The 17562-nt window shown below is 34.8% G+C and overlaps 1 protein-coding gene and 1 long non-coding RNA gene across 8 annotated transcripts in view; one reads left to right on the forward strand and one right to left on the reverse strand.

The window, feature by feature from the left end:
* Positions 1 to 17562, reverse strand: part of ptprdb (protein tyrosine phosphatase receptor type Db) — a 149892-nt gene that overhangs the window by 122543 nt on the left and 9787 nt on the right. For all 7 annotated transcript variants that reach the window (XM_073944930.1, XM_073944874.1, XM_021475233.3 and 4 more), the window contains exons 3-4: positions 7048 to 7129; positions 3554 to 3593 (exon numbers count right to left, since the gene is read on the reverse strand). The gene's annotated coding sequence lies outside the window, so the exon portion shown is untranslated. The remainder of the gene's footprint in view (positions 1 to 3553; positions 3594 to 7047; positions 7130 to 17562) is intronic.
* Positions 3709 to 16053, forward strand: LOC108190005 (uncharacterized). The gene is made up of 2 exons (XR_001799206.4): positions 3709 to 4132; positions 15849 to 16053. It is a non-coding gene; the product is annotated as an uncharacterized lncRNA (long non-coding RNA).

Genomic DNA, 17562 nt, shown 5'->3' on the forward strand with positions numbered 1-17562 from the left:
TGTAGATCAGTAGCAGGCAAAAAATTTCTTTTGAGAGACAATATCTTTATTTATGATGCACTTTTTTCATTAATAACTTTGCAGAGTGTTAACATTGCAGGACAGCTACTATATATTCCAAAGTATAAAATAAGATATTTTTAATCTAGTCACAGATGTGTTAGTGTTAAGTGTTCTGTTGTGTCGATGTTTACAGTGGTTTCTGTTATCTTAAACTTCAGTAGGGATATCACTAGGGTAAAATTAGAGTATGTGTTCAAAAGGATGGGCTGTAAAACTTCAAATTGCTTTATTTTGCAAGCAATGAAAGCAAATGTATTTTCATTTAGTATTTACATGTGTCCTTTTGAACACTAGCACTTATCAGTAAATGTTTGAGGTAATGGGATATTTGTAAATCTCAATGGTATGGATTTGTTTGAATTGAAATGTATATCCTTGTGTAAAACTTAATTAAACTGTGACGTTCCACTAACTTTATCTTTGGGTAAGTTTAAAATGTTCTTAGTTTACTAGTTTAAATGTTTAGAGTTGGCCAGTATTCTAAACTTTATCAGGGTTTTCAGTACACTGTAATTATTCTAATACTTGATATTATCATTGTAATTGATCTGTTTTGTAAAATCAATATCAAATTACCAACAACCACCACCAGCAAGCACAAAAGCATTTCTGCTTCAACAACTTTTCAGTTATTAATGTTACTGATTACATTTTTATTCTTTTTCTAAATATTTATCCTAGACAGGGTTCCCCATACAATAGTACTCTCCACTGATTACTGTTAGACTTTCAGCTATGATATTACATACAGTAAATAGCTATAACAGCATAACAGAAAAATTTGTCACCCAACAATTCTATAAAAAAACTGTTTATGCTAAAAAAATAAAGCATATAGAATTGAAGACCACATATTAGCCCCCCTGTGAAAAAGTAATAAATTTTAAATATTTCCCAAATGCTGTTTATTTTTGTTAATTTGTTCAACACATTTCTGAACATCATAGTTTTAATATTTAAGTTCTTATAAATAATATCTTTTGTCTTTGCTACAATGACCGTACATAATATTGTACTAGTTATTCTGCAAGATACTACTATTTATCATAAGTGCAATTTAAAGGCTCTACGAGGGTAATTAGGTTAATTAGGCAAGTCACAAAAGGGGTAGAAAATTAAAAATGCATTTTCTTAAAGGGGATAATAATATTGACCATAAAATTATTTTTAAAAATGTAAAACCAGCCAAACTTCATGTATTTATTCATTCAAGCCAAACTAAAAGACATTCTCAGGAAGAAAAAAAGGAATACTTTGGAAAATGTTTCATTCTATGCTCTGTTAAACATCAATTAAGAATAATAATAATATCAGGGCTTAACATTAACACCCGCCAAATGCAGGTAGATTTCACCTGTGGTGGGTTAGACAGACACTCTCGCTAGCCACTTTAAATTTTGAATTTTTTAAATTGCCTGTGCTGGTTTGTCACTAAAGATTAGAATTTTAGTTTAAGACAGTTTGTCAATATGTGTGCAATTGTGATCTTAGAATCATGAAGCAGCACAACTCATACAGTAAGTGTTCTAGCAAGCAAAAGAAAGCAGGTGAATAAGGAATGAGAGGATGATCCGGCGCACTGTGAGACACAGGCGATCCTGGCTCACTAACAGTGTCGCACGCACAGATGATGTGATGCAGCAATTGCCGCTTTCGCTTTAACCAGTCTTTGAACAGATCATTAATGGGCCTAACATTAGTTGTGTGTGTGCGACCATCCGTTCATTATCACACACAGAATGTTTTTCACCGGCTTCTTTTGCTTACAATAATTTTGTTAATGTGGATTAATTATAATCATTTATTATAACATTGCTTTAATAGGAGATTAACTCTCCATTTATCTTTGGTTAACTGGTGATCTGGGACATTTAGCCTGGACAGACTGCTGTGTATAGATTTAAAATGTCAGTTGTTTTTTTTAGGAATAAAAAGTTAAAATTTGGAGCAAGAAATTAATTAGTTTGGCATGGCTGTGGCTAGAGAAAAAAAATTGGTAAATCCTTAGTGTTGAGCTTTAAAAAGTCATGTGAAAAAAAACTAATTGCAATGCGAAACTATGAAAGCAGAAAACTATTCATTAACCAAGGTCACAACACAAAAAATTTCAATTAACGAGGGGGCATGTGGACATAACACAAAATCTAAATCAAGTAATTATCACCATGCCAAAGTCATATTTATGCATATATTTTTCCAAGAACAAAATTGTGGCTAGTAAAAATGGCAAGTAGCTAGTAAATTTGAAACAAGCCACAGTGGCTGGTAATCCAAAAGGTTAATGTCAAGTCCTGAATATTATATATATATATATATATATATATATATATATATATATATATATATATATATATAATAATGAGATATATATATATGAGAAAGAACTGCAAGAAAAATGTGTCAGAATCGCAAACAAAAGGCAGAATTGCAAAAAGGTATTACGAAATTGCAACATATACTGTAACTGAATTTCCAGTAATGAAGTCAGAACTGCTAGAAAGTCTAAAAACTTGTTATTGTAAGAAAAAGTCTCAAATATGAGTTTTTCTCCCAAATGACAGTTTATAAATCTGTTTAGTTCTGGTAGAAATTTGAGAAACAGAGTCTAAATTTTGAACAAAAAACCTGAACTTCCCCTTCACAATTCTGAGTTTTTATCTTGCGGCTCTCATATTTTCTGTGGATTTTGACATAAAAAGACATAACTGTGAGAAATAAATAAAAAAGGTCAGAATTATAAAATATAAATCAGATTGGTAAGAAACTCATGTCCAAATTCTGAACATTATTTCTAGAATTCCTAGTTTATATCTTATATTTTCTGACTTTTTACTCAAAATTCAGAGATGAACTCACATGACTTATAATTTTGCCTTCAACTGAACATAAACCCAAATAAGAAATAAATCAATTATCAAATAAGCATGTGTGGTATTCTGTGTTGTAAACTGCACAAATTAAAACACAAGAACCAATCAAAAGCATTAGAATAGCATTGCTTTACTAAACAGCTTTTAAATAGCAATATACACATCATAAACAGACCAGACAAAACATAATAGTTTTATATAATATAACATAACATAATATATATATATATATATATATATATATATATATATATATATATATATATATATATATATATATATATATATATATATAGACCTGATCTCACAAGTACAGAAAATTAGAGCATGTGTAGTAGTTGTCAAGTCAAATCTCTCATTTGCATTTTTGTATAGCTCCACCGCACTAAGTATGTGGCCAGTGTTATTTAGGCGTACGCCTGAAGGCAGGAAATTCTAGCCAGTCTAATTCATCTTTAGACACAACATGGCAAAACTGTCCCACTTCCTACCATGAAATCAGTAAGGAAGACATGCTTGAATGCATAAAATGTGCAATATCAACAAACTGCCAACAGGAGCTGTAAAAACTGGATTTAGCGTATAGAGCAGACTTATTAAATGCATCAAGGTGTTCTTACCTTTTAATGTCCCACATACTGCTTGTCAGAGTTACGGAAGCTGCCATGAGACAAAAGAAAAAGCACATTATCATATCTATCAAAATGTTAAAACATCATCCTCCAGAGGAGGGCAGCAACAGTCTCGCAACACAATCTCATGCCCTAAAATCAACAGCAAAAGTTGTGCCAAACAAAGGAGGACGACCCCTGCTGTGTCTGCTTTCACCAGTGGTCTATTTGCACCTTCTATTTATAGATGAGCTAGTATGAGGAATACACTATCTTCATATATCACTTTAATGCACTCGCAGATTCATAAGCAGCACCTCTAATAAAGAGATGGAGGGAGAAAAAAAGAAAGAGATAGTTATTGAGCGGCTGAGAGGAAGAGGGGAAAAATGATCTAATGCAGCTAATGCAGCTCCAGTTTAGCACATTAAGAAAGACAGACGCGCACACACATAGAAAAAAAGGAGTGAATCAAGGAGTGAAAGAAAATATTCAGAGAGAAAGAGAGAGGGAGCAAAAGGAAGAGATTGAGAGATGGAAACAAACCAATAGAGAGGAAGAGGGAGAGACAGAAGAGTGAGAGATGAGGTAAGTATGTATTTTTAGTCGATTACATCTTCAGTGTCAGAAAGAGTTGGATGCTTCTGTGAGTAGCTCTCAATAATGCAGCAGTGTATGCACTATAAAACACACACGCACTCTAACGCGCTAAATCCGCTGAGGTTTTATGGTCATATACAGTATTCATGCGCGCATTATTTGCTGCGAGGCTTGACAGCAGCTGGTCAGAGAGAAGCTACTTCAGAAAGCACCGTGTGAGAACACAGGACGAGGGAAACAGGGATTTGGGGAATACAGAGAGGCGTTTGTAGATGTAAAATAAAGGGGAGCAGTCTGAAGCGGCTAAGAGTGGCTCTGTTCCAAATCCTAGTGAGCTGTCTAGTGAGGCTGCCTTTTAAAACAGCGTACATCAAAAGGCTGTTCTGCAAAGTCAATCAGCATGACTGGGTTCCTTCTGGTAGGATGTAATTCAGGCCAAATTTTAAGGGATGTATCATTTATCGATAGTAAAAAAATGCATCCAAGTCAGTGGGAGAAATGTTGATTATATGCTGCAGTAATATGCAGACAATTAGAAGTCATTTGTCGACTGATTTGGGGAGAAATTAAATATAAATTAGACACATTGGCTTTAATTTTGCATTTTGAACATTCATTCATTTTCTTTTTTCGGCTTAGTCCCTGTATTATTCTGGAGCCGTCACAGCGGAATGAACCTCCAACTTATCCAGCATATGTTTTACGCATGCCTTTCCAGCTACAACCCATCACTGGGAAACATATTTTGAACAGTTATAAACCCCTAATTTTAAAGAATTAAATCAGAATTGTGATGTATAACTTAAGATTTGCAAGTTATTTATTATATCAACTAATTCTGGACTTTTGAGAATATATCCCGCATATACATTTACTGGCCACTTTATTAGGTACACCTTACTAGTACCCCCTTTTGCCATCAGAACTGCCTTAATTCATAATGACATGGTAGCATCACGCAGTTGCTGTGCATTTGTCAGCTGTAGATCAATGATGTGAATTTCCCTTCTTACCACATCCCAAAGGTGCTCTATTGGATTGAGATCTGATGACTGTGGAGGCCATTTGAGTACAGATATTGTTATGTTCAAGAATCCAGTCTGAGATGATTCGCGCTTTATGACATGGTGCCTTATCCTGCCAGAAGTAGCCATCAGAAGATGGGTATACTCATAAAGCGATGAACATGGTCAGCAACAATACTCAGATAGGCTGTGGCGTTGACACAACGCTCAATTGGTACTAATGAGCCCAAAATGTGCCAAGAAAATATCCCCCACACCATTACACCACCAGCCTGAACCGTTGACACAAGGCAGGATAGATCCATATTTTTATGTTGTTGATGCCGAATTCTTACCCTACCATCTGAATGCTGAAGCAGAAATCGAGACTCATAAAACCAGGCAACTTTTGTTTTAATCTTTTATTCTCCAATTGAGGTAAGAGGTTATTTGGTCTGACCATTCTCCTCTGACCTCTGGCATCAACAAGGCATTTGCACCCACAGAACTGGCGCTCACTGGATATTTTCTCTTTTTTGGACCATTCTTTGTAAACCCTAGAGATGGTTGTGCATGAAAATCACAGTAGATCAGCAGATTCTGAAATACTCAGACCACCCTGTCCAGCACCAACAACCATGCCACGTTCAAAGTCAGTTAAATCACCTTTCTTCCCCATTCTGATGCTCGGTTTGAAGTGCAGCAGATCATCTTGACTATACAGTATCTACAAAATGCATTGAGTCGCTGAATGTGATTGGCTGTATAGAAATTTGCGTTAACGCGTAGTTGGATAGGGGTACCTGATAAAGTTGCCGGTGAATGTAAATTGTAATTTTCAGACTTTTAAATTGTAATTGTGAGGGATAAATTCACAGTTGGGAGAAAAAGTCAGAATTGCAAACAAAAGACAGTATTGCAAAAAGGTATTCCAAAATTGCAACATACAGTATACTGTAAAAGTCAGAAAGTCAGAATTGCAAGAAAGTCTAAAATCTTGTGCTTGTAAGAAAAGTCCCAAGTATGAGTTTTTTCTCCCAAATTAAAGTTTATAAGCTTGTTCAGTTCTGGGAAAAAATAGGGAAAATTGTGAGAAATAGAGTTTAAATTTTGAGCAAAAAATTATAATAATTTAAATGGTGAAATATAAACTCAGGATTACAAGATTTTAACTCAGAATTCTGAACTTCCCCCTTCACAACTCTGAGTTTCTATCTCAAGTAATTGTGAGAAATAAATAAAAGAAATTTAGAATTACAAAATATGAAATCAGATTGGTAAGAAACTCATTTCCAAATTCTGAACATTATTTTCACAAATTTATATCTTATATATTTTCAGTTTTGTCACTCAAAATTCTGCAATATAAACAGGACAGACAAGGAATAAAATAACTTAAATACAAAACTACTAAACACATAATTCAGATGTTTGACCCCTTCACAATTCTAAGATTACATTCCAGAATAAATAAACTCAGAAATCTGAGAAATTGCAGTTCTAAGGGGAAAAAGGTAAGAATTGTGGAATATAAACCAAGAATTCTGAGACATAAACTCATGGTTCTGACTGACTTTAATCTTAATTTAGAGTTTATCTCACGATTCTGACAGTTCTGATATAAATTGTGAGATAGAATCATATGAAATACAGTAAGAATTGCAAATAAATTAACAATAAACATTTTATTAAATCAATTTCAGAAAAAAAGATGAAAAAGTTGGAGTTTTGAGATAAAAAGTGGCAAATACCTTCTTTATTTATTTTTCTTCTTCTATTCTTACCTAACTCAAATCAGTCACTTATGATAGTTAGTATGCTATCTTAGAAGGCAGCTAGTTATGTTTACTAGGTTATGGACAGAGTGTGTGTTAATGTGTGTCAATTCAAACCACTTACTTGTGCTAAAATGAGTTCAGATTGAGTTTAAACTCAGCTGTCTCTCGCTGGGTGAAAGAAGGACAGACTCCACAAGATTCTCCTGAAAGATGAAAAACTCATTAAACACACACACACACACACACACTTTCATACAGCACTTTTAAATCCTTCTCTCTAAAACTTCCACACACTCGCTGAAAGCAGCAGCTGGGATTTGACTGTTTTATGATTTTTTCAGCCTAGTTTGAAAACAGCTGACTCAGGTATTCTAGCACTAATGCTGAGAGATCAACAGACATCTGCCTGAATATGACAGTCTTACTGTGAGCTTGTCACTTTACCGAGCTGGAATGAAATTTCGTCTATTATTAGACTTTTGGTGTTGAGATATACTCTGCATGACAGACAGTGATCCTATATTGTCCAATGTACAGCGTGTATAGTTCTGTGTTAAAGCAAAATGTAATTCTTGTTTTATTCTGTAAACTACTGAAGACATCTTCATTTTCAAAACTGAAAATAAAAAAGCAATTTAGAACATGTTTTGGCATAAAATAACAAAAAGATGCCATGTTTTCAGACATGCTTTTATTAACAACACTAGTGTTTTCATTTCAGAAGGTTTTTTTTTTCCTTTTGAAGTGGAATAACACAAATGTTTTAAATCATAGCAGATAAAAAGCCGTTATCCTGACTTTTGGTTAATGTTAGTATATTTTACATTTATCTTAAGCCATTATATAATTGATTTATAATATGATTTATGAACAATAAATTGTACTCCTATATGGTGAGCACTATATATTCATATTTTTCTTTTGGAGAAAGCCTTATTTGTTTGATTTGGGCTAGGATAAAAGCAGTTTTTATCCTAGCCCAAATCAAACAAATAAGGCTTTCTCCAAAAGAAAAATATGAATATATAGTGCTCACCATATAGGAGTACAATTGTATATTTGTGCAAATACTTAACAATAGATTAGTCAGTTCCAAAGCAAATCTGGAGCTTATCTAACAAAATAATTTACACTAACAGTCCAAACATATATATTAACTTTTATTTTACCAGGAAAACATCCTGAGTTTCTAATTTCTTTTCCAAGAGTGTCCTGGGCGAATAAACAATAAACACTGCAGACTACGCATCAAAATAAATCAATACAAAATACAAATAAATTAATACATCATTAAGCAGCATGGTGGCGCAGTGGGTAGCCCAAATATTTTTTTAAATCACAATATTTTTATTTGAGGAATTTAAAAAATATTGTAAGAAATGTATAAAATGAAACAAATTTTTAACATATTTTTTTTTTCAGCTAAGTGTTACTTTTATTCTACATTAGGTATTGTACCTTTATACGATTTAGTTATATTAATTTATTATTTTAAGGTCATTATTATTAGCCCCTTATGTATTTTTTTTTCCATTGTCTACAGAACAAACTATCGTTATGCAATTAACTAAAAAAGTTCAAATATTTGTGGTAAATGAGCCTTTTTAACTAATACTTCTATTCATAAAGAATGCCTTAAATTGATTGAAATGACAGAAAGATGTTATTTTAAAAAATCTATTTCAAAACTGTGTTACTTTCTTTAAAGGAATTTATGCATTACAGTTTCATGTGCACCAAACCAGCCTATTAAAATGATTTCTGAAGGAGCATGTGACAGTGAAGACTGTCAGAAAGTCAGCCTTGCCATCACAGGAATTATTTATATTTTAAAATATATTAAAATTGTAATAATATTTCACTATTTATAACTGTTTTTCGCTGTATTTCTGATCATATATGCAGCCTTGGTGAGCATAAGAGACTTCTTCCAGACACATTATAAAAATATGGGTCACAAAACTTTGAACAGCAGTTTTTAATCTCTGTGTGATATGAACAGTTTGGTCCAAACGTCCACTATAGTGAAAATGCTTCTGTTTTGCATCTTGTTTACTCTAAACTAATGCCAAATTTTCATTATTAATCTTATCATCAGCTTTAAAAACATACATTTAAAATTAAACTGCTTTCAATAAATTGATCAATATGACACATACTTAGGGTGTACTCACAATAGGCTATCTGAACCGTATTTGACTCCCATTTCCCGGCTTGTTTGAGCGTGAGTGCTCCGAATCAGGCCCTGTTGGCCAGTCTAGGCCCAGTTGGAAAAAAGGTGTGCCAGAGTGCGAGTGCACGGTTCGCTTGTAGTGTGAGTGCAAGGCGCATATGAGCCCGAAACTGAAGAAGTGACATCACTTTTATGGGACTGATTTAAATGGATTTATTAATCATTCTCACTTTTCAACAAAGATAAAACGTCATAGTTTATTAAAGATACAATCTCCCCGCTGCACGACAACTGCCACCTCAGGGCTCGAAATTGTAACCATTTTTCGCACACAACAATTTTAAGCACTCGCAGAAATGCTCCCAAATATATTTTAAGGTCGCATAGATAAAATTTTAGGCGCATATGCGACCTTAAAATATATTTGAGAGCATTTCTGCGAGTGCTTAAAATTGTTGTGTGCGACCAGTTTTTACTGCAAAATGTTCACCACATGCGCGGATTCGAGAGACATTCATGCAGAATGCATCTCTAAGCTCTTTGTCTGCACTTGGAACGCGAAACGCAGTGCTCAGGAATGTTTTAAAACAGTTGTCATGTCAACTTGCTGCAGTAAACAAATTCGAGTCTGTAATGCTTGCCCCGCCTTCGCGCTCTTCTTATTGGCCCACCACTGCTCTAGCACTGAACGCGAATGATTGGTTAATATCAGCTGTCAATCACTCAGCGCCTTCTGGCTTCGGATGACAGGGAGAGCTACTACCACGAAAAATTGTAAAGCGCTGAAGATGAGAACGAAGATAACACTGACAGATTTAGTTTTAGAAACCATCTAGTTACAAATAATGACACATCTTACTAGTGATCATGTGCTGAATGTTAATCCACCATCTACACTTTTCCAATAGTAGAAGACTTCCATTGGCTTCAAGTCCGCTATGAAAAGTCTGTGGGATGGAGTTTTCAGGTAACTGTTTGCCACATCTAACGTTAGCACGAGAGCTTCTGTTTAATCCTTCATATAATCGCCAGATACTGTCCGCCGTGCAAGTGGCAGCTATAAGTCAAATTTAACACCACGTACACCATCGCAAATGGGCTTGCACTGAGTTAACTAACATCGCTACTCCTAAAAAAAAACGGTATTGCTATTAACATGTATGCATATAATAAGATACAGTATATGTCAAAAGCATCAGTGCAATATCAGACAGCACTTGTGAGAACAGCACAGTTATACCGTTAACAGATTCATTCAAGCAGTGCGTGCAGGGCCGGTGAACGCTCCGTGTATGCTTTGGTCACTCAGTTCTGTTATAAAAATGTATTTTCTTGTGATAACGGGATTGCATTGAGACATATTTTCCTCACGCTTGCATATATGTATTAATTTTTTTTTTGCTTGTTAGTTTGATTAGTGTTGATTTCAAATACAATAAATATGTTTGTATAAAACTTGTAGTAACGGAGCTCATAATTGGTAGGTGCGACTAAATTTTGGCTAATGCAAAAGGTTAATTTCGAACCCTGCACCTTCAGCAAACCTCCTAACACGATGACTTTCATGAACATTTACGAGAGTCAAAAGTGGTAGATCTGTTCAGTAAAAAGATTTGACTGTGTGTCACTGCATATCAAATGACTTAAAATAATAATAAACAATGTAACTGAAGCTCCATAACTAAATCTCCATTTTACAGAGCGAGAGTGCTTCTCTTCTGTTAAACTGAACAGTCACAATATTGATGATGTAAGCGTGCTCGGGCTCAGAAAGCAAAAAATGCTATGTGAGTGTACTCCCAAAGGTACGGTGCCCGAGAAAGCTCAACGCGTTGCAATTTAAGAAAGCACATGCAATTACAATAAACACCAGCAAATAAAGAAACAATCTTCAACAATTTGACAGCACAACACACAACACAAACAACTGAAGAAACGCGCTGCAATTAGTCACGACACTTGCAAACATCCACATAACACAACGGAAATGTTTTAAGGGGACCCAAAACCATGCAACCTTGCTGAGATATGGATGTCGTAATCAGAATAAACAAATAAACAAAAAACAACTCACCTTTCAAAGACCACCAATCACTTCACTGAGCAACAGTCACGGCATAATAACATCCATATCTCAGCAGGGTCCTTCATGTTTTGGGTCCCCTTAAAACATTCCCGTTCTATTACGTGGATATTTGCAAGTGTCATGACTAATTGCAGTGCGTTTCTTCAGTTGTTTGTGTTGTGTGTTGTGCTGTCAAATTGATGAAGATCGTTTCTTTATTTGCTGGTGTTTTTTGTAATTGCATGTGCTTTCTTAAATTGCAGCGCGTTAAGCTTTCTCGGCCACCGTACGAAGGGGAGGGGGGACAATCGCGCCTGGGCATGGTTCAAGACAACCGTGCCTAGTGTGAGTACACCTATATAGACTACATTTTATAACATCATAGTTCTTTTTTGAGAATTTATATCTCACAATTCTGAGTGTTTGAAGCAAATATCTGACTTGTAACTCGAAATGCTAAAAATAAACTCGAAGATGATAGAAAAAAATACTTAAAATGTTTGAATTTATGAAATATAGGGAGGTTGAGAGAGCTCAAATGTATATTATTATATTCATATGATATTCATATATTATAATATTTAAGGAAACACATGCAAAGGAAACACATGCAAATAGAAAAAAACCCTTATTGAGAAAACATTTTCATCAATTTGACAAGCGCACACAAATTCCGACAAAACATGCAAGACAAGAAAACACATGCACATAACAAAATAAGGATATGTCTTTGTCAATTTGACAACACATACATGCAAATTATCACAACATATGCAAACACAGAAGTGCACTGCAATTAGTGCAGACCACAATGGAAATGTGACTAGTGACCAGTGGTGTAAAGTAACATTACAAACACTCAAATTACTGTAATATAGTAGTTTTTCTCAGGAATTGTAATTTACTATGTAGTTTTATAAATGCGTACTTTTACTCTCACTTGAGTACATTTTTAGTGCTGTATCTGTACTTTTACTCCACTACTTTCCTTCAACCTAAAGTCACTACTTAAATTTTTCTTGTCTATGGGGTTTAGAGAAATCAGCCCTATGATTCCTGCCCGATCAAATTGTATATAGAAGGAAAATTTCATCATAATGAACTACCTCAAGACATTAGCGATTTATAATTGCAGAAAACTGTTTAGAAGCATTAAAAGTGTCCAAGTATATGTCCAAAATCTTTTCACACATTGATCCAGAGATTGGTTAGATACATGTCACAGATGAGAACATGACAAATGTTTAATTTATGATGACCGAAATGGCCTTAAACACCCAGCAGGGACAAGACATTAACATGACATCAGACTGATGTTGTACCCTAACATCATGGGGATGTTGCATTTTGTTTGGAAATGAAAATCGGGTTCACGACAGAACTCAACGTCAGACCAACGCCAATGTCAAACCTAAAACTGACCAAATATCAACTTCTAATGATGTCACAGTTTGAAGTTGTGTGGACGTTACCGCTATGACGTCTATCAGATGTTGGATTTGGGTTGCCATACCTGAAGAATAAATGTTAGTATTTGACATCAATATGATGTTGGTTAAGATGTTGGCTCGACTTTGGATTTTGGTCACTTTCTAACAAACTAAAATCAACCAAATATCAATGTCATTTGATGTCTTTATTGGACATCAAAATAACGCTGTCCTTAGACGCTGACAAGCCATTGAATTTTTGTCACCTGACATCACAACCTAAATCTAACCTAATTTTAACGTATTATGATGTTGTGTGCCTGCTGGGCAATAACTCAATGAACTACAGAATTTTATATTTACACACACATGCACAAATTACATGTAAACGCATCAGCTTTATACAGCGTAATACTCACTACTCACTATTCTTAAGTACTTTTGAAAGGTCTACTTTTTACTCATCCCCTGAGTAATATTTACAACAGATACTTTTACTCTAATTGCACTGTATTTTTAGGCAAGTAGTGGTACTTTTACTTGAGTATGATTTTTCAGTACTCTTTCCACCACTGCTATTGACCCCAAAAAGTGCTTTCTAGAGTCAGTGGTGTTGTTGGAGATTTAAGAGGTGAGCTTTTTGGGTTATTTTAAAGTCCCAGTAATATTGTTCTTTAAATGTTTGTAAAAATAAACTGAACTGAAAATTCTGGTTGTGCTTGGCTAATAACGGAAACCAAAAATGCATTGTAATTATTTATTCTTTTATTAAACAATACAGTTTTGTACAACTTTTTAAATGTAACTCAAAAACTTAGATTATATGATTTCAAAAACCACGAGCCAATAGATGAATCATATTCTATTGGTAGTGAACTAGTCAAGAGGCATCTTTGCCATGACAGCACAGTAGCGCTATTGCAAACAGCAGGAACATATACTAAATGTTCAGTATACTAACTGAACATATACTAAGAAATGTTCAGTCAGCGTATTATTTAAGCAGATTTTTGCTTTTTTTTAGGGAGCAGTTTATGTATGGATAAGTGTGAAAGAACATGAAGAGATTATCCACAGAGTGAAATATTTGCTATTTTGAACTTAGATCGCAGTGCACACTCCACTGCTATTGTGCTTTGGTTGATGCAGCAACAAATCAGGCTTTGTATGGTGCATTGAAATGAATGAGTTTAATGAATTTAATGAATGAGCTATGTTTCCATCCACCTATTTTTATGCGCATTTTGGAGATGCGCATAAAAAATGGTTGATGGAAATGCCATGATGCGCATAAATTTTAAAAATGCGCATAAAAAACATGCGCATAACTGAGTAGGATAAACTTTTTATTCGATAAGAAAAGATGCGCATAAACTACGATGGAAACACTTTTATCACACAAACTCCAGCATGCGCATTAAAATAGGTCATGTGATGAAGAAAATGTGTGTAAATGGATAAACCAGCAGGCTGAGCACACTGTAAACCCTCTAAATGTTGTTTTGGTAGTAGTGTTTGGTTTAGTAGTGTTATATTATTAATGACCTCCAGAATCAAGCGCATCTGTGCATCGCGTCTGACACCTTCAAACGCCACCACGCGTTCACTGTGTGTCTGGATTGCCTTCTGAGGCGCAAGTCATTTATTAGATGAAGAGAAGATTGACGCAGCTTCTCCTACTGCAGCAAATTCAGTTTTTACTGTTGATATTTAGCAGCAGTTAATCAGGAAGTGACAATTTTGTTCACTTTGACTCGTTGGATGGAAACACAGCTTTATTCGCACGTCTTTTATGCGATAATCCAGTTTTACGCATAAAGTTCATTCAAATTTTTGTATTGAAACATAGCTATAGAGCCCAAGTCAGATCACATCATTTTTATTGTCGGTTACGAAAGTCACTATGTCAGATTATGTAATTTTCTCTTGATAAAATCTTGACTTGTCGTGGGTAATAACAGACTACACAATTATTCACTCTCTGTCATCCCGTGATGTCTACAATGAGCATTATTTTCCAAAGCAGTCACAAGTGTTGCTTTAATGTTTATCTCAATAAACACATTAGGCTTGCTGAAAACTAATAACTACATTATTTAAGGGCATTTGTTACGACATGGATAGGATCAAACTTATGATTCCTTTTTAATATTAAGATATTTTCTTTGAAATCTAAATGTATATTTTCCTGTCAGGGTTGCTTATTAAACACTCTCTCGCCTGAACTTTCCGCGAGTGAGATGGAGAAAATTAAAGCATATCAGCAGTAAGGAAAAATCAGGTGCTCAAGACATAATCTTTAAAATAATGACATATTAAAAAATTTGCAAATATACAACTGAAATTTGTGACAATCACAGTTAAGCATTCATTAAATCCTTATATAGTGGAGGGGCACATACAAAAATGTAATTCGTATTAGTTTTTTGGGGGGGCAAAAAAATATGTTTTAAAACAAATTTTGTTTGTCCTAATTTTTAACTGAATTTTAATGTATCTTTTGTTGGTCAGTTATCTATAAACAAGAATAATACTCACAGTTTTCACTATTAATGACACATTTTAGTAAGCAGAAAATGCTTTTGCAAAGTATTGCAGCACTGAACAACTCGGTCGGAAGGATGAGAGAACTCAGAAACTTGTTGTGAGAATGGAGATGTCTGCACATTTGTGCCAGTCTATCAGATAAAATTGCTGAAAACACCTTAATATTTTAGAAAAGGTAAAGTTTGCATAACCAATAATTGATCTTTTCCCCCCAAGACCCACCCATAAGTAAATATGCAGCCTATTTTTTGTATACCTGACCGGCGCATTAATGGCAGCACCCGCTGATATAACTGAGAAATTATGTACTCCTATTGTGTAGTGTCACCCACGTGACAGAACTTGCCGTGAATATCAGGGCAAAAAATAAACATGCTAGACTTTCTGCGATGGTGTCATGAGGCAGGCATGGTATTGGCTGTCTTGAATTATGCCACATGACACGAAAAGAAACAACTGAATCTCGTGTCACGACACCCACTTGTTGTTTACGAATCCCCACAACACCTTACGTCAAAGAAATCAAGCTGAAATCATGACAAAATTGTGTGATTTGATCAGGGCTTTAGGCAGAATAAATTCAGATTTAACATTAACTCTACTAGGAATACATAATGTCACATTACTCTTTGCAATCAGTTCAACCACAAGACACAATAAATATATGAGCAATCCATTCATTCATTTATTCGTTTGTTTGTTTGCAGATACTGAGGCAGCTGTTCATCCACCATCCTCCCCACCACCATCACAAGGTTGGCCCAGTCCATTGGGGTAGGCTACAAGCTACCATAGGATCTACAAGCTTTCATTTAAAGCTACAGACGGGGCATCCACCAAAGAAATGCTTTGTTTTGTTAAATTATACTATGCTAAATAATACTTGTGTCAAATAAATGCAATTTAATATCATATTTATCTCCCTGGTCTTTCTAGTAAAACAATTTTTTTTGCTTTGACTTTCTCCCATTTTTCTTGTTTGGCTGGCAGAAATCTTTGATAAATCCCTACATCGTTTTTAGGATCAGGACTTTAAAATAAGCAAAAACTCAAATCTGCAAAAACACAGCTAAATCTAATCAAGGAGCAGTCGTGTTCATCAAGTTCACATAATTCTGTTGTCGTCTGCACTATTTGTAGTCAATTCTGTACAGTATTTGCATGCATGGTGAGATGCGTGCATGTGTGTGTTGACAAACTGATGAAGATGTTTGCTCAGTCTGTTAGTTTGTTTTAATATGTGCAATCATTTTCTTAACATTTGAGCTCTCTCTGCAATCATAAATTTAACTTATAACTACAAGCAAAAAAGAAATGTGAGAACAACAACTAAAAATTGTCAAAAGTTTAAGGATATTCTCTGGCAAAAGTAAGTCAGAAGTGTAAGTTATCAACTTAAATGTGAGAATAGCAACAAAGCCTACAATAAACAAAAATGCTATTCAACATGTATAATATCTAAACTCAAAACTGCAAGATATAAACTCATAACTCTGGCTTTATTTTCCTCACTTCCACATTTTAAAAACTTCTTTGGGAATTGTTCAAGCTGACATCCTTTGAGTATGTTCAATTAAGAATCCTATGGGTTTAAAAAAGAACAACAACAAATTGGTACAAATGTATTTACATTTGATTAGTGACCAAGAAATAAAGCAGACGTGTCATGTTTGTGTGTGTTAATATCCACCGTATTCACAGTATAGTTTTTTTGACCCCACTCTATACTAACATCTGGGTAGGAGCTATTATTAAACGAGGAAACTAGATGTGAGAAATCGTGCTCGTGTGTGTGAGTGATCTGTGGCAGATGGGGTGTATTTTGGGTTTTAAGAGGGGAAGGGTGTGAATGCAATAAGAGCACGAGTCCACTAGGTTGTGCTGTTTACTTGCAGTCCTCCACCCGGTATTGATCACAAACTAGCAGTAAAAAAAAAATACCTGAGAAATTTGCTGGGAACCCAAATTCAGCGCTGCCTATGTATTACATAATATGTTTATACAACGTACAATCCGTAGGGTCTAATATGCAAATTATATGTTCTGGTGTATTCCTTAGTGAGACTGAAAAGCCTAAAACAGTCAGCCCTTTGTGTGTGTGTGTGTGTGTGTGTGTGTGTGTGTTAGTCTGTGTATGTGTTTGAGAGAGAAAGACCAAAAGGGTTTAGTGAGAAAGAGAGAAGACATTTCACCCCCTCACTGAATGGAGGTTTTATTGATCTCAGTGGACATCAGCGCCTTCCAGCATAGCCTTGTTCAGAAAGGCGCATTAAAACATCTAAACAGTGTTAGAATGTTGAATATGAGATAAGACAAGCCTTAACTACTGGCTATGAAGGAAAAAAAAATGCAAAAGTCGCCTTTTGATATTTTAACCGCTATTCATATTTAAAGACACGCAAGTACAGTGGACGAAACAAC

The sequence above is a fragment of the Danio rerio genome, chromosome 1 (genome assembly GCF_049306965.1).
Source record: "Danio rerio strain Tuebingen ecotype United States chromosome 1, GRCz12tu, whole genome shotgun sequence".
NCBI classification, from domain to species: domain Eukaryota; kingdom Metazoa; phylum Chordata; class Actinopteri; order Cypriniformes; family Danionidae; genus Danio; species Danio rerio.